The following is an 18,148-nucleotide window of genomic DNA, read 5'->3' on the forward strand; positions in this document are numbered from 1 at the left end:
GACAGAGAGACTAAAGGGTTGGGACAATCACAAGAAGAATTAAAAGGGAGGCCTCTGCATTGCTAGACCAGTAACATAACCACTACACTACTGTACCCTGTCATTTCCTGGCTTCTCCCTGTCTACTCTTTTTCAAGAGAGGAGTCATATTTGCTCTCCTCCAATCCTCTGGCGCAATTTTCATTTCCAAAGTTATGGTCAGAGTCTCCATTAGTTCTTCGTTATCATCTTTCAGGATTTTCAGATGTAAACCATCATGTCCTTTTTAGCAGCCTGACCCTGACCTTGACCATCCTTTTTCTACTAATGTGTCTCTTATGAAGCTAAAAAACACTTTGTTGTTTGTTAAGTTCCTTCATACTCCCTCTTATACTTTTTAATATCTCTCCTTTGTAGTTTTCATATATTCTTTATATTTGTCCTATCTTTCTTTTAAATATCTGACCTGTAAGTGCTAAATGCTTTTTTTTAGTTTCAGTTTGATCTGATCTCCCTATTTGGGTAGTGTAGTGGTTATGTTACTGGGCTATTAACCTAGAGGCCTTGGCTAATAATTTAGATGAACGTGAGTTCAAACCCCACCATATGAGTTTCAGAATTTCAATTCAGTTTCCAAAATCTAGAAATAAAATGCTGCTATCAGTAAAAGTGACCATGAAGCTGTCAGTTTGTCGTAAAAACCCAAATGGTTTGCTAATGCCCTGTTGGGAAGGAAACCTGCCATCCTTACTCAGTCTGGTCTATATGTCCCACACCAATGTGATTGGCTGTTAGTTGATCTCTAGCAAGCCTCTCAGTTGTATCAAACCTCTACCAACGGTTCTAGAAGAAGACACACCATGACCTTCTCAAGGACAACTAGAGATGGCTGTTTGTTGGATTGGAGAAGGGTTGGAAATGGTATCCCCAGGGGTTGGTGCTGGGTTCAGTTTTGTTCTTTGTATAAAGATATTTTGGACTTGGGGAGCATGATATCAAAATTTGCGGAAGACACAAATGTAGGGGGTTTGGCAAACAGCAAAGAAGACTAGGAGATTTTAAGAAGATGTAGACAGGTTAGTGGAACAGGTAGAGCAATATAATGAAGAAAATTGCGAGGTGACACATTTCAGGAGGAGAAACAACGAGTGTACACTCAATGGAATTGATGAAGCATATGGATGAACAGGGAGTGCAGGAAAATAAACCCTTTAAAAAGACCAACAGCATTTTGGATTTTATAAAAAGGGGCATAGAGTACAATAGCAAAGATATTGTCATAAACATGTACAACAAAATGGTTGGGCCACAGTTAGATTACTGTCCAGTTTTGGGACACCATTATAAAAAAATACATTCAAATCATTGGCAGTTTGCAACATAGATTCAATAGGATGATATCAAGAATGCCAAAATATAGTTATGATGAGAAACTTGAGATACAAGGACTATTTCCACTGGAGCAGAGAAGGCTAGAGCAGATTTAATAGAGGTTTTTAATATTATGAAGGTTTTTGATAGGGTAAATAGAGAAAGTCTATTTCCTCTGGTTGAGGAGTCAGTTACAAGGAGTCAACAACTTAAAATTGTTAAAAGTGAGGAAAGATTAGGAAAAATGTCTTTATGCAGAAAGTTGTTAAATCATGGAATGCTTTGGTACAGGGAGTAGTTGAGACATAGAACACTGCATCTTTTAATAGAAAATAGATCAGCACTTGAAACAGAGGAAAATACTGAGCTATAGGGAGAGATTGGGATGAGTTTTGGATTGCTGTAGCAAAGTGCCGACACAGAGACGGTGGACTGAATGGCCTCTTTCTGTGCTGTAAAAATCAATTATGATAAATGATTGAATAAATTAGCTGTATTACAGAGATGGACGAACCACTGTCACAGAGGAACTATCTTCCAGATCCCACATGGGCAACTTGATGAGAGATCTACTAAGTACAGTATAATTATACATTACATTATCTATATTGTGGAGTTGTGGTTTACTGAGTGCTGCACACACAAAGTGTAAACAACCCAGCCAATGCCTGAGCTCTACATCTGACGATGCTGCCCCAAGTATTGGCCCACCTGCAGCAACAAGGGTAGGTAAGAACCCAACCAAAATGAACTCATGATCACTGCCACAGCTTAGTTGGTTACACCATGTGTGAATTGGAGCAATCTGGAGTAATGCAGTAAGATCCCATAGTTGTTACATTTGGTACTGCTTGTGCTGGTTCTCAGTTGCTCGCACTCTGGCCTCAGAGTCAGAGGTTGTGGGTTCAAGCCCCACTCCAGAGACTTGGCCACATAATCCAGGCTGACACTCCTAGTGCTGTACTGAGGGAGAGCTGCACAGTTGAAGGTGCCGTCTTTCAGATGAAACGCTAAACCGAGGCCCCATCTGTCCTCTCAGGCAGAAGTAAAAGATCCCATGGTACTATTCAAAGAAGAGCTGGGGATATCTCCCCGGTTTCCTGGTCAATATTTATCCCTCAAACAACATCTAAAAAAACTGATGATCTGGCCATTATCTTATCGCTGTTTGTGGGATCTGCTGTGTGCAAAGTTGCTGCCTACATTGCAACAGTGGCTACACTTCAAAAATACTCCACTGGCTGTGAAGGGCTTTGGGACGTCCTGAAGTCGTGAAAGGCGCTAGATACATGCAAGTTGGATCGGTTGCCTTCTGACCTGTTGACTCAGGGTCGCCACATCGGTGTGCACCTCCATTCAGGTGTGCAACCAGGTGAGCATTAGGACCCGGAGCGGTGTCTGGTGCTGTGTTGAGGAGCAGCTGACAGCTTCCATAGTGGCTGTGTTCAGTTCAACAGCTTCAAGAACCAGCGGCAGTTCAGAAGCAGAGAGAGGGAGCCGCTTGCGTCCCATCTTAAACCATCCAGGGGGCAAAGCTGCTGAGGTGGCCGAATAAACAGGATAGTGTTTGCCATTTCACTTTATTTTGTGTGTGTGTGAGAAACCCTGCTTTTTTCTCTCTCCTGCTGATAAGTTTGTGAAGACGCTGGGATCTGGTTCTATTTATTGGAAATGTACGTAACCTAGGAACAGAATGGCAGAGTGAAGCCCGAAACACCAGTACAAAAGGGACTGAGGTGAGCAACAACACACTAACCGAGAGTGTATTTGTTTGTTAAATATACTTAAAGTGCTATATTTTTAATTTGTTTAATAGTTGAATCAGTTCCTCCCAGCAGTTATTAAGTTGAAATGCCCTGTTACTTTTTTTGTTGCTTTCTCATTAAACTCTCAATCACTTTTGAAGTTATCAGCAGTAAGTATTTATTGTCGTTTTCAGGAAGCAACTATTTACAAGAGCCCACCAATACGAGGGATTTGATAGTCCAGTGCATCTTTCGAACTTCACGCACTGAATATCAGTTTATAGCCTACCTGTGATTGTTAATATTTGTGCCTAATAGTTTATATTTTGTGCTTGTTAGAGGAATTTTATGGGAACTGAGAGGGAAGTGGTCAGTTCGATCTGGGTAAAATGTGTACAGGACTCTCAGTCGCCCTGTACCCTAGCTTCCAGAGAGGAACCTTTACAGCCCATTAATGCGAGTCACCTGATCGGGTTTTGCGGTAGAAGGGACTCGGGATGAGTAACTAACTGATTTGAAGTTTGAATTGTTTGTTTCAAGAGTTGCATTGCACCGATTTACAAGCTTGCTGCTTTTAATTACAGTTAACTAAAGTCCAGGCTTAACCCTTCTCGGCCAACTGGTTATCAATATTGAACTATACTACATGATGATGTAACCCATTGGGAGGGGGTCATGTTTCCACAAGGCCTCTTCATTATACAAAAATTCTAAATGAAGTTAAAATTAAGCTGACGCAAATTTGAAACTCGCCATTAAAATTGTGAAAGGGATTACTCCTGATTTAATATGAAAGTTTTTTTCTTTCTATGATCAGAACACTGTCCTCACCTCTAGGTTGGCCTGACATCAACTTTCCTGATTAGGGCAGCACGGTGGCATAGTGGTTAGCACTGTTGCCTCACAGCGCCTCAAATCCGGCCTCGGGTGGCTGTCTGTGTGGAGTTTGCACATTCTCCCCGTGTTTGCGTGGGTTTCCTCCGGGTGCTCCGGTTTCCTTCCACAGTCCAAAGATGTGCAGGTTAGGTTGATTGGCCATGATAAAAATTGGCCTTTAGTGTTAGGGGGGATTAAATACGTGGGGTTACGGGGATAGGGCTTGGGTGGGATGGCTGTCGGTGTAGGGACTGGGTGCTAGGGTTTGGATGATCAGCCATGATCTCATTGAATGGCGGAGCAGGCTCGAAGGGCCGAATGGCCTACTCCTGCAATGTTCTAATTATAGATAAATTGTGGTGAACATATCATGTCCTTCATGAATCTCAGAGTTAAAGAAAGAACTATCATTTATATAGAGGTCCCAAAGTGCTTTACAGCCAATTAAATAAATTTGAAGTGTAGTCGCTGTTGTAATGCAGGGAAATGTGGCAGCCAATTTGTGCAAACAAGGTGCCACAGATAGCAATGAGATAAATGACCAGATAATCTGTTTTTAAGTGCTGTTGACTGAGGGATAAATAATGGCCATGGAACCAGGGAGAAATCCCCTGCTCCTCTTCGAAATAGTGCTGTGGGGTCTTGTATGCCCACCTGAGAGGGCAGACAGGGCCTCGGTTTAATATCCCATCTGAAAGACGACACCTCTGACAGTGCAGGATTCCTCTCAGTACTGTAATGATGTGTCAGTCTAGATTATATGGTCAAGTCTCCTGGAGTGGGATTTGAACCCACAACCTTCTGACTCAAGGCACTGAGCCTAGGATGACATGTTTAACTTTTAAGAGTTGCTCTTCCCACTTTTTAAAAACGGCGGTTACCATAATCATCATCAATTATATCTTATTTCAATGCATCACAATTTTTGCTTATACTGCGAATGCTGATGATCAAAGCCCATTGGTTTATTGTGACTGAATAAGTCCTTCATTATCGGGGTTTTTGCTGGCATTGGGAGGATTAAATTTCATGATTTAGTCCATTTTCAGTAACTGGACCTGCTGATTGTAACCACTCCCAGCCAGTATATTCAAAGTGCAGTGTCATGCAAATGAGTCAACCTTTTATTTTATTCATTACTGGGATGTGGGCGTCGTTGGCAAGGCCAGCATTTATTGCCCATCCCTAATTGCCCTTGAGAAGGTGGTGGTGAGCTGCCTTCTTGAACCGCTGCAGTCCGTGTGGTGAAGGTACTCCCACAGTGCTGTTAGGGAGGGAGTTCCAGGATTTTGACCCAGCAACTATGAAGGAACGGCAATATATTTCCAAGTCAGGATGGTGTGTGACTTGAAGGGAAACTTGGAGGTGATTGTGTTCCTATGCGCCTACTGGCCTTGTCCTTCTTTGTGGCAGAGGTCATGGGTTTGGGAGGTGCTGTTGAAGAAGCCTTGGTGAGTTGCTGCAGTGCATCTTGTAGAGGTACATACCGCAGCCATAGTACACCAGTGGTGGATGGGGTGCCAATCAAGCGGGCTGCTTTGTCCTGGATGGTGTCGAGCTTCTTGAGTGTTGTTGGAGCTGCACTCATCAAGGCAAGTGGAGAGTATTCCATCACACTCCTTACTTGTGCCCTGTAGATGGTGGAAAGGCTTTGGGGAGTCAGGAGTGAGACACTCACCACAGAATACCCAGCCTCTGACATGATTTTGTAGCCACATTATTTATGTGGCTGGTCCAGTTAAGTTTCTGGTCAGTGGTGACCCCCCAGGATGTTGATGGTGGGGGATTCGGCAATGGTAATTCTGTTGAATATCAAGGGGCAGTGGTTAGATGCTCTCTTGTTGGAGATAGTCCTTGTGTGGTGCAAATGTTACTTGCCACTTATCAGCCCAAGCCTGAATGTTGTCCAGGTCTTGCTGTATGCGGGCATAGTCTGCTTCATTATCTGAAAACTGTGCCATCATCAGCGAACATCCCCACTTCTGACCTTTTATGATGGAGGGAAGGTCACTGATGAAGCAGCTGAAGATGGGTGGGCCTAGGACACTGCCCTGAGGAGCTCCTGCAGCGATGTCCTGGGGCTGAAATGATTGGCCTCCAACAACCACAACCATCTTTCTTTGTACTAGGTATGAATGACTCCAGCCAGTGGGGAGTCTTTCCCCTGATTCCCATTGATTTCAGTTTTACTAGGGCTCCTTGATGTCAAGGGCAGTCACTCTCGCCTCACCTCTGGAATTCAGCTCTTGTCCATGTTTGGACCAAGGCTGTAATGAGGTCCTCAATGATGGCAGAGCCCAGCATGCGAGTGCAAAAGACAAGGCTGAAGTGTTTGCAACCATCTTCAGCCAGAAGTGCTGCGTGGATGATCCATCTCAGCCTCCTCCTGAGGTCCCCACCATCACAGAGGCCAGTCTTCAGCCAATTCGATTCACTCTACGTGATATCAAGAAACGGCTGAGTGCACTAGTTACAGCAAAAGCTATGGGCCCCAACAATATCCCAGCTGTCGTGCTGAAGACTTGTGCTCCAGAACCGGCCACACCTCTAGCCAAACTGTTCAAGGGGTTGCTCTTTAATTAGTAAAATCATTGTTATGCTGAAATGGATTTTACACAGGAATGTTGAACCTAATGAGGTGTATTTTTTTACATGTAGTTCAAGATAAAAGTATTTTGTTTCAGTAAGGTTGACCAGCATTATAATATGTCCCACTTCTCCTATTCAAAGGTACACCCTTCACGATGAAACTTAGGTTTCAGAGGTGAGCAATGAGTGACTCCAAGCGTCAGGATTTTGTTCTGAGGAAAGATTAGGAAATTGTTCTTGTTTCCTTTGGGTGAATTGAAATATTCTTGATTTTTTTTGTGAAGGGAACTGCTCAAGGCAAATAGTTCACTATGGTGAAGGGTTCAAATATCAAAGAGCACAATAGGAAGACAGGAGTACAAAGAAAAGTTGGGCAGAAATAGTTCACCCTAAAGGATAACGGAGTTGTGGAATAAGTTAGTGGGGATGGTCACTGGAACAAACAGTACTAGTGGATTCAAGAGGCCGTTAGATGTGTTTCTACAGAGAGTGGATTGAGGGTTATGGGAAGAAGGTGGGTAGATGGGTTTGATCTATTTATATTACAATATAAAAGGAACATACAACACAAATTTGCTGGATTGGAAGCAAGTGTCAAAGAAAAAGTGAATGTAAAAAAATAACAGGGATTTGGCTAAAAGTAAGAGATTGATTGAAGACTAAAATACTAAATGTACAGTCTATAGAAGGGACAAATACAAAAAACGGGGAAGAGCGGCATTGTAGGTACCAAGGGACTCTGTTTCCATAGAAATAAATGATATAAGTGCCTTGGCTGAGATGGCTGAAACATTACAGACTGAGGTAGAAAAAGAAAGGTCATTCCTGATTGTTATGGACCTTCTGTAGAGGAGGAAAGGAGATTTAGGAAAATGTTTTTACAGATCGGGGAGGCTTGAATAGAACACTGATCAAAGAAGATTTTACTTACCCAGTTATAAACTGGGAAGACAGCTGGGCAATAACTAATGAGAATAGGAGAACATGTTTCTTGAGGTGGTGTAGGATTGCTTCCTGACTCATTTAATCAGATAACTAATGTGATCAGAGGCTATTCTGGACCCAAGACTTGGGGGAATTTTCCCAGCCCTGAGGAGGCAGGTTTGGAGGCGGGACTGCCGGGAAAATTACAGAAACTGGGAGCGGGAACCGACCCCACTCCTAACCTGCCTCCATGCCATCTTCCCGGGAGGCGGGTCCCTGAGTCACGCAGGGACCCATCTCCTCAAGGCGGGAAGGGGATTAGAGCCAATTAACTACCTGTTAACAGGCAGTTTTGATGCTTTTCCCCAGTTTACGCCTGCAATCGCGGGCTTCCCGACGGTTGCGAACCTTGCCAGGGTCAGTGAGGCGAGCAATGGGTCTGCGGGGGTGAGAGGGGTCGAAATGTCAGCTGTAGAGGTGAGTGATGGGTGCAAGTGTGGACAGGTAAGTATGAGAGGTGCTTGTAAAGTGTTGGAAAAAGTTTCCTTACCTTTGCTTCTTTCTGCAGGCTTCAACCTTAAAGGATCCGGAGGTTCCTCATCTCAACGGCAGAGATGACAGAATGGCTGCTGCATTCTCAGATGCAGCAGCCATCTGCTTTCTGCTGAGGAGAGAGTTCTTGGTGAGCCTTTGTGCAAGGGCTCACCTTAGAACAGAGATTGTCAGTGTTTGACAGCTTCTCAAAGCTGTCAAACGCTGACAATTCATCAGTCAAAAATTTTTCGACAGATGAAGTGTCATACGCTGATGCCATCTGTCACCGGCTTTCCCTTAATTGGCCAGTAAGCTTAACAAGACCAATCAAGGGAAAATAGCGTGGGTTCTTCAGACATCGCTGGGAGCGGGACTGAAACCCGGAAGGCAGCAGTCCCGCCCCCAACTCGTCTCGGCTGGCGAAATCCAGCCCATAGATTCAGGTATGGAACAACAGGTAGAAGAAGGGAAGCAGGTAGAATCCAGTGGTCATAACATTTAGAACTTCAAATACACAGAAGAACAATAACACAAAAATATTGACATTAACAGAACAAAAGGATATGAAATGTACTAAGATGGTTATTTGGGCACAATACTTGGGAGAACTACAGGAGGAAAGTGGGAAGTATTTAATGATATGTTGGCGAAACTATAGTTGAAATTCATTCCAACCACATCAAAGCAGTTTAAAGGGCAATGGAGACCAAATGATTAAGTAATATGTAAAGAATAGTATTAGGAGTCATAGGAACATAGGGATTGCTAGACAAAGAAAGGCTAAGGTCCATCTAGTTCAACTTTACATAGGATTACATAGGATATACAGCACAGAAACAGGCCATTCAGCCCAACCAGTCCATGCCAGTGTTTATATTCCACTCGAGCCCCCTCCTGTCTTTCCTCATCTAACTCTATCAGCATAACCCTCTATTCCCTTCCCCCTCATATGCTTATCTAGCCTCCCCTTAAATGCATCTATACTATTTGTCTCAACTAGTCCCTGCGGTAGCGAGTTCCACATTCTCGCCACCCTCCAGGTAAAGAAGTTTCTTCTGAATTCCTTATTTGATTTCTTGGTGACTACCTTATATTGATGGCCTCTAGTTTTGCTCTTCTCTCTGTGTCTAGTCTAACAAAACCTTTCATAATTTTAAAGACCTCTTGGGTCACCCCTCAGCCTTCTCTTTTCAAGACAAAAGAGACCCAGCCTGTTCATCCTTTCCTGATGGGTATAACCTCAAATTTCAGGTAACATCCTTGTAAATCTTTTTTGTCCCCTCTCCAGTGCCTCTGTATCTTTTTTTATAATTTGGCAACCAGAATTGTACACAGTACTCCAAGTGTAGTCTAACCAAGGTTTGATACAAGTTTAGCATAACTTCCCTACTTTTCAATTCTATCCCTCTAAAAATAAACCCTATTGCTTGGTTTGCTTTTTTTTAATGGCCTTACTAACCTGCGTCGCTACTTTTAGTGATATTTGTACTCCGCGATCCCTTTGCTCTTCTACCCCATTTAGATTCTTATTGTTCAAGTAATATGTGACCTCCTTATTTTTCTTACCAAAATGTAATAGCCCCCATTTATCTGTTGAAATTCATTTGCCAATTATAAGCCCATTCTGCAAGTTTATTAATGTCGTCTTGTAATTTGTTGCAGTCCTCCTATTCCTCCCCCTCCCCCCAAACTTTGGTGTCATCTGCAAATTTAGAAATTATGTTTTTTGATTCTAAAGTCTAAATCATTAATATAAATTGTGAATAACATTGGTCCCAGCACTGTGGGACCCCACTTTCCACTTTCTGCCACTCTGAATAGCTGCCCTTTACCCCTACTCTCAGCTTTCTTTCTTAAAGCCAGCCAACTATCCATTCCGCTACTTGTCACCTGACTCCACATTCCCTGTCTCTGCATTTTCTCACCTTAATCATTAGTCTATTATCGAAGGCCTTTTGAAAATCTAGATAAATTACATCTACTGCATTACCCTTATCTACTCTCTCTGTTACCTCTTCAAAGAATTCAGTGAGGTTGGTCAAGCAAGACTTTCTTTTCTGAAATCCATGCTGACTATTCATTATTTTTTTGGTTTCTAGATATTCTTCAATTTTTTCCTTTAGAAGGGATTCCATTATCTTTCCTACCACCGATGTTAAGCTGACTGGTCTATAGTTCCCTGGACATGTTCTATCTCTTTTCTCAAATATAGGTATTACATTAGCTATCTGCCAGTCCTCTGGCACAATACCTTTTTCTAACATTATTAAATATGTGTAATAGTGCCTCTGCTATCTCTTCCCTAGATTCTTTTAAAATGCATGGATGTAATCTGTCCGGTCCAGCAGTTTTATTTGGAGTTTGATTAGTTTATTTAATATTTCTCTTTATTTAAAATGCAATTATATAATTTCTAATCTCATCTTCTGATGTCATGTCTACCTGATCTGTCCACCTGATAAATACTGAAGCAAAGTAATTATTTAATATTTCTGCCATTTCGCTATCGCTGCCTGTGATTTTTATCCTGACCATCCCCAAGTGGCCCTATTCCCATCCCAGCTTTCCTTTTTTATTTGTGTCTGCAGAATATTTTACTATTTTTGTTTTATGTTCCTTGATAATTTAATTTCATAGCCCCTCTTTGCCTTCCTAATTGTTTTATTGACGTCTCTTCTCTTCTAATCTCTTTGTATTCTCCCTTGTCATGCTCTCCCCTGCTGTCCATGTACTTGGCGTATGCCTCTTTCCTTGCCCTCAATTTTTCCCTAATGTCTTTATTCATCCATGGTGTCTCATTTAGTGTTTAGCTTGTTCATGTTTTTTTAGCGGAATATATTATCCTGGACTCTGTTGAACACTGTTTGAAATGTTTCCCATTGCTATTCTGCATCATTGTTTGTATCCTGGTAGTCACACGATACAATGATGATGGAATCAATAATGAGGATCATCAGATGGGTTTTGAATGCTGTTGGAAGGATAATTGTCCTTTTAACATTTTACTTGAAAGCCTCAAGTTCTCCCAAAAGCCAGGTGTTCCTAATTTTCACGTTTTGCAGTAGATATTATTCTTGGGTTCAGCATCACCCATCGCTCCCATAAGGGTACCTCACATCCTTGTATTGCTCAATATGATGTTGTGGTGATAACGGAGACCTGGCTCAAAAAAGGGCAGGATTGGGTATTAAATATTCCTGGATATAAGGTGTTTAGGAAAGATAGGGAAGGAAAGAAAGGAGGTGGGCTGGCAGTATTGATTAAGGCGAATATTACAGTGCTGGAAAGAGAGGGGTAAAGGACAGAATCTATTTGGTTAGAGTTGAGAAACAATAGAGGTGCCATTATACTACTAGATGTATTCTATAGGCTGCCAACTAGTGGGAAGGATATAGAAGAGCAAATTTGCAGGGAAATTACAGAGAGGTGCAAGAGCTACAGAGTAATGATAATGGGGGACTTCAACTTATCCTAATATAGACTGGGATGGCAGTAGTGCAAAGGGCAGAGAGGGCGAAGAATTTCTGGAGTGTGTTCAGGAGAACTTTCTTGATCAGTATGTTTCCAGCCCAGCGAGGAAGGAGGCATTGCTGGATCTGGTTCTGGGGAATGAGGTGGGTCAGGTGGATCAAGTGTCAGTAGGGGAGTATTTAGGGAACAGTGATCACAGTATCATAAGGTTTAGATTAGCTATGGAAAAGGACAGGGCACAATCTAGAGTAAAAATACTTAATTGGAGGAAAGCCAATCTCAGTGGATTGAGAATGGATCTGGCCCGGGTAAATTGGAATCCAAGATTGGCAGGCAACGCTGTAATTGAAAAATGGGCTACCTTTTAAAGAGGAGATGGTTCAGGTATAGTCGAGGTACATTCCCATGAGGGGGGAAAGGTAGGGCAACCAATGCTGGAGCTCCCTGGATGATGAAACAGAGAGAGAGTAAGATGAAGCAGCAAAAGGGGGCGCATGACAGATGTCAGGTTGAGAGTACAAGTGAGAACCAGGCTGAATGTAGAAAGTTCAGAGGAGAAGTGAGAAAGGAAATAAGAGGGGCAAAGAGAGAGTATGAGAATAGATTGGCAGCTAGCATAAAAGGGAATCCAAAAATCTTCTATAGGCATATAAATAGTAAACGGGTAGTAGGAGGATGGGTGGGGCCGATTAGGGACCAAAATGGAGACCTACGCATGGAGGCTGAGGTAATAAATGAATACTTTGCATCTGTCTTTACCAAGGAAGAAGATGCTGCCAAAGCCATAGTGAAAGAGGGGGTAGTTGAGATACTGGATGGGATAAAAATTGATGAGGAGGTACTAGAAAGGCTGGCTGTTCTTAAAGTAGATAAGTCACCAGGACCGGATGGCATGCATCCTAGGATGTTGAGGGAAGTAAAGGTGGAAATTGCGGAGGTACTGGCCATATTCTTCCAATTCTCCTTGGATACGGGGCTGGTGCCAGAGGACTGGAGAATTGCAAATGTTACACCCTTGTTCAAAAAAGGGGGTGTCAAGATAAACCCAGCAACTACAGGCCAGTCAGTTTAACCTCTAGTGGGGAAACTTTTAAAAACAATAATCCAGGACAAAATTAACAGTCACTTGGACAAGTATGGATTAATTAAGAAAAGCCAGCATGGAATTGTTAAAGGCAAATAGTGTTTAACTAACTTGATTGAGTTTTTTGATAAGCTAACTCAGAGGGTTGATGAGGGTAATGCGTTGATGTGGTATACATGGACTTCCAAAAGGCGTTTGATAAAGTGCCACATAATAGGCTTGCCAGCAAAGTTGAAGCCCATGGAATAAAAGGGATAGTGGCAGCATGGATATGAAATTGATTAAGTGACAGGAAACAGAGGGCTGGATTTTGTCGTTGGGGGTGGGACTGCTGGTTTTTGGGTTTTAGTCCTGCCCCCAGTGATGTCCAACCAACCCACGCTATTTTCCCTTGATTAACCTTGTTAAGCCCGCCCTGCGGGCTCAGCTGGCCAATTAAGGGAAAGCCGGTGACAGATGAATTGTTAGCATCTCTGTTCTAAGGTGAGCCTTTGTACTGAAGACTCACCAAATCTCTTTCCTCAGCAGATATCGGATGGCTGCTGCATCTGAGAATGCAGCAGCCATTCTGTCATCTCTGCCATTGAGATGAGGCACCTCCGGATCCCCAAGGGTTGAAGCCTACAGGAAGAAACAAAGGTAAGTAAACTTTTTCTAACACTTTACACTCCCCTCTCATACTTACCTCTCCACACTTGCACCCATCACTCGCCTCCACAGCACATTTTTCGATCCCTTTCGCCCCCTGCAGACCCACTGCTCACCTTGCTGACCCTAGCAAGGTTCGCAGCTGTCGGGAAGCCCGCACTTGCAGGGGTAAAATGGGATAAGCCTCTTAACTACCTGTTAACAGGCAGTTAAATGGCTGTAATCCCCTTCCCGCCTCGAGGAGACGGGTCTCTGCGCGACTCGGGGATCCGCCTCCCGGGAAGATGGCATGGAGGCGGGTTGGGAGCGGGTTCGGTACCTGCTCCCAGTTTCTGCCATTTTCCTGGCAGAGTCTCCTCCATACCCACCTCCCCAGGGCTGGCAAATTTCCCCCAGAGAGTAGTGGTGAATGGTTGTTTTTCGGACTGGAGGAAGGTATACAGTGGTGTTCCCCAGGGATCAGTACTAGGACCACTGCTTTTCTTGATATATATAATGACTTGGACTTGGATGTACAGGGCACAATTTCAAAATTTGCAGATGACACAAAACTTGGAAGGATAGTGATAGACTTCAAGAGGACATAGACAGGCTGGTGGAATGGGCGGACACGTGGCAGATGAAATTTAATGCAGAAAAGTGCAAAGTGATACATTTTGGTAGGAAGAACAAGGAGAGGCAATATAAAGTAAAGCAGGTGCATGAACAGAGAGACCTGGGGGTATATGTGCACAAATCGTTGAAGGTGGCAGGGCAGGTTGAGAAAGCAGTTAAAGTATATGGGATCCTGGGCTTCATAAATAGAGGCATAGAGTACAAAAGCAAGGAAGTTATGATGAACCTTTATAAAACACTGGTTCGGTCTCAACTGGAGTAGTGTGTCTAATTCTGGGCACTGCACTTTAGGAAGGATGTGAAGGCCTTAGTGAGGGTGCAGAAAAGATTTACGAGAATGGTTCCAGGGATGAGGGACTTCAGTTAAGTGGACAGACTGGAGAAGCTGGGGTTGTTCTCCTTAAAGCAGTGAAGATTGAGAGGAGATTTGATAGAGGTGTTCAAAATCATGAGGGGTCTGGACAGAGTAGATGGAGAGAAAGTGTTCCCATTGACGGAAGGGTCAAGAACCAGAGGACACAGATTTAAGGTGATTGGCAAACGATCCGAAGGCGACATGAGGAAATACTTTTTTATGCAACGAGTGGTTATGATCTGGATTGCACTGCCAATAACACTCTTGTGCCAACAATCCCTCTTTAGGGCAAGATTTTCATTTGAAGTTTTTCGAAGGGTAGGTGTTGGTGGGTGGTTTCTGGATCCTTTGTGTGGTGCTGGAGGGCAGAAGTGTCGGTGATACTGTTGCCACTGTGATCTTCATGTGCGAGTACTGTTCCCTTGGTAGTGTATGAAGGAAGTGCTTTGTGTGACTCATTAGGCCAAAAATTCACAACATACGCTGTTAATGTGTGAAGTGGCCAGGAAATTCAGGGGATTAAGAGATATGTTGTGAATCTCCAGAACTTTCTGGTCAATTTATACTCCTAAGGAACAGCATAATTACCCTTTTAATCTGATAATTGCTAATGCAATGCCAAACTAACCTCTCCAACCCAGAAAGGGAACAATTTAAACTGTGGAATCTCATTCCTGCATGTAGAATATTGTTCTTAGCAGTGTTCCCTGTAAGGTGTGCAGCTGTGGACTGCTACAGGGAAACCGCGCAACCGGCTTGCTGGCATGTCAATGTAATAACTGTGCATGCACGGTATTTTGAATGGCCCGTGCAGCCCCTTAAAGGGGCCATGCAGAGCCCAAAAAAATTACAGGGAACATAGGTTCATAGAGATTTTAAAACATTTTAAATTTAAAATTGTTGCATTTTTTTTTTCCCTTTTTCCCTCAATTTAATCTATCTTTCCCTCTCTCTTTATTTCTCTTTCTGTACTGGATTTGTCTCCAATTCACCCTCCTTCTCAGTTGTTCCTCTGTTTCTTTCTCGATCCTTAAATCTCATTGATTAGGGAGATAGACTGTTGGTCCTGCCATTCACTAAGGTCCCAGATGCCCCATTGCGCTCGTCGCACCGCTATCAGCTCACACTTCCAACATTTTACGGTACAAATCACATGTGAGCTAAAGGGTACAGGAAAATGTCTAACTAATGGGGCACACTGAGATGCCCCGCTTCAGCAAAGATTTGGTCCAACGTTAATGCTTCTGTCAAGAATATTCCAGGACTGAGTCTTATAATGACATCACCTGAGACTTATCCTGGCACTTGACTGATTGAATGGAAGGTCCTGAAATCACTTTGTGTGGCACCTGGCAAAACCTCCTTATTCAAATTCCCTTTATCCCCCTGCTGCTAGGCACTGGAATAGAACATAAAGCAGTTGGAGCGCAGGTGGTAAATTGGGCCTGTTATCTTTGGGCAATGGGTTCAAATCCAGCGCATGCTGATGAGATGAAAGTCTCCTCTGTCTGCTGGCTGTAAAGGGTGAAATGAGTTTGGCTAGTGAAGGAAGCTATTTGGCCTAATGTGCCTCTTTGAAAGTGCTGTCCAATTAGTCCCACTCCCCAGGTCTTTCCTCACAGCCCTGCAGATTTTTCCTTTTCAAGTATAAATCCAATTCCCTTTTCAAAGTTACTATTGAATCTGCTTCCACTACCCTTTCAGGCAGTGCATTCCAGATCATCATACTTGCTGCGTTTATATAAAAAAAGAACATTCCTCTCCTTCTTTTGGTTCTTTTGTCAATTACCTTAAATCTGTGACCTCTGGTTACCAACCCTCGTGCCAGTAGAAACAGTTTCTTATTAACTCTACCAAAACCCTTCATAATTTTGAACACCTCTATGATCTCCCCTTAACCTTCTCTGTTCTAGGGAGAACAATCCCAGCTTTTCTAGTCTCTCCACATAACTGAAGTCCAACATCCAATTACAATTTAGTTCCCAGTGGGTGAACTGGCAATTTATTCAGCATTAATTGACACTCCCAGAAGTCACAGGATGGCTAGTGTGGGAAAATATTTGCACTCACTCGATCTAGAATACTTTTCTGATGCTGGAGCCAAGTTGCATTGTTGCAACAAATCCGAGAGAGCTATACTCTACATCAAACCATGTTGTATGTATGTCTCCTGGGAGTGCTTGATGGTAACACTAGGTGCCTGAAATGTCCATTCTCCAGGACTAACATCCTAATCTTGATGAGCATTAAAATACAACAAAAGATATCATTAACCATTCACTTCATCAAACTCGCCTGAATATTTTTTTGAGGTAGATTTTTATAAATTGAATTGTCATATCCGGAGTCTTTTCTAAGTGCCTTGGGGTGTATTACTACATTAAAGGCGCTATATAAATGCAAGTTGTTACCACCCCCAGACTGAGTATTAAAGTATATTTAAAATAAATTAAAGGTAGACCGTTCATCATGTTTCCTCATTGCTTAGGAAAATATTGTGTAGAACTTAGAGAAAAAAATGAGAAGCAGATGCATTGTACTGGAACTGAGGCAGACTGCTAGAGTAGAGGATATTAGGGCATGGCTTGGAACATATTGCAAGGCATCGCTGATTTTAAAATTCACTAGCTGAGTACGTAACAGTATTTTGTTGGATCTGAGTCTTAAAATCGTTGACTCCTCTTGATCAGAACCCAGGACTGAAAAGGATCCTGGTTGGCTGCCCTAGTGGGAACTTCTCATGGTAGACCTGCCATTGACCTGTGTCTCTCTTTACTGTTGACCAGACCCGGAATGTCAGGTCTCTGTAGTTCCCTGGAGCAGGGATTAGCAGGCAAAGGAAGAACATGCATTTATATAGCGTCTTTCACATCCTCTGGACATCCCAAAGCACTTTACAGCCAAATAAGTATGTTTTGAAATGTAGTCGCTTTTGTAATGTAGGAAATGTAGCAGCCAATTTGCGCACAGCAAGCTCTTAAAACAGCAATGAGATAATGACCAGATCAGTTTTTTCAGGTGTTGATTGAGGGATAAATAGTGAACAGAACACTTGGAAGAACTCCCCTGCTATTCTTCAAATAGGATCTTTTATGCCCACCTGAGAGGTTAGGCGAAGGCCACAGTTTAACTATTCATCCGAAAGATGGCACCTCCAAGATCTCCTCCTCGGTTGGAAGGTCTTAAATTTGTGAATGGGGGTGACATACTCTACATTAAGCGTAGTCTTCACCTTAAATCTAATCAACAATAGAAGTTTATAGGGGGTCATTTCTGTCCCAAAAGGGTTCTATCTAGCAGCACGACTGAGCGCTAACAGATGAGTAGTCATCTGCTTGAGGAAGCTTCTGGTGTAGTTTTCAGGTTGCTGATAAAATATTAAAATCCATTAAAAGAAATGAATTAGTAGAAAAAAGGGAAGTTTCTTTTTGAATTATCTAACTGCTAAAATGTACCAGAAAATCTCCTCTTTACTAAATTTAATGAAATTCATTACCCCTTCTTATTTGGGCTCCATTTATATTGATAGAACCAATTAAAGACAATTTAGAAATGGAGCAATTGAAGAGTAGAAGTCTACATGTTCAGAAAAGTTGTAAGGAAGCGCACCTAGCCCTTACAGTATTTAGTTTCCTAAAGAATAACTTAAACCATCTCTTAAAATACCAAACAGTGGTTCTGTAGCCTGTAGTATAGATGTTTGGCTATGGGTCAAAGCTGATTGTTCAACTTCAGACTGACTTCCAAAGGAAAACTTGAGAATTTGGAAAAGTTAATGTTTTGGGTGTGACTATTAAGACATTTATTTAATCCTTTCTATCTCGGCATCTGTTCTTGTGTACACTATCTTATCCATTTAACAAATTCAAAAAGGCGTCAACAAATTCAAATCCCTGATCTCTCCACAAGGCAGGTTCCTGATCTCGTCCTTTTCAAAAGGAGGGTTAGGACTGCCAG

The 18,148-nt window shown here is 42.6% G+C and overlaps 1 protein-coding gene across 2 annotated transcripts in view; it reads left to right on the top strand.

Moving 5' to 3' along the window:
• The first annotated feature begins 2,600 nt into the window (after positions 1-2,600).
• Positions 2,601-18,148, top strand: part of zdhhc11 (zDHHC palmitoyltransferase 11) — a 126,145-nt gene continuing 110,597 nt past the window's right edge. The window contains exons 1-2 of one of the 2 annotated variants that reach the window (XM_085989092.1): positions 2,601-3,086; positions 13,102-13,212. The gene's annotated coding sequence lies outside the window, so the exon portion shown is untranslated. The remainder of the gene's footprint in view (positions 3,087-13,101; positions 13,213-18,148) is intronic. The other variant, XM_085989091.1, reaches the window with a different exon arrangement.

This window comes from Somniosus microcephalus, chromosome 5 (assembly GCF_052327205.1).
Source record: "Somniosus microcephalus isolate GS21.2 chromosome 5, FLI_Smic_1.0, whole genome shotgun sequence".
In the NCBI taxonomy this organism is placed as follows: domain Eukaryota; kingdom Metazoa; phylum Chordata; class Chondrichthyes; order Squaliformes; family Somniosidae; genus Somniosus; species Somniosus microcephalus.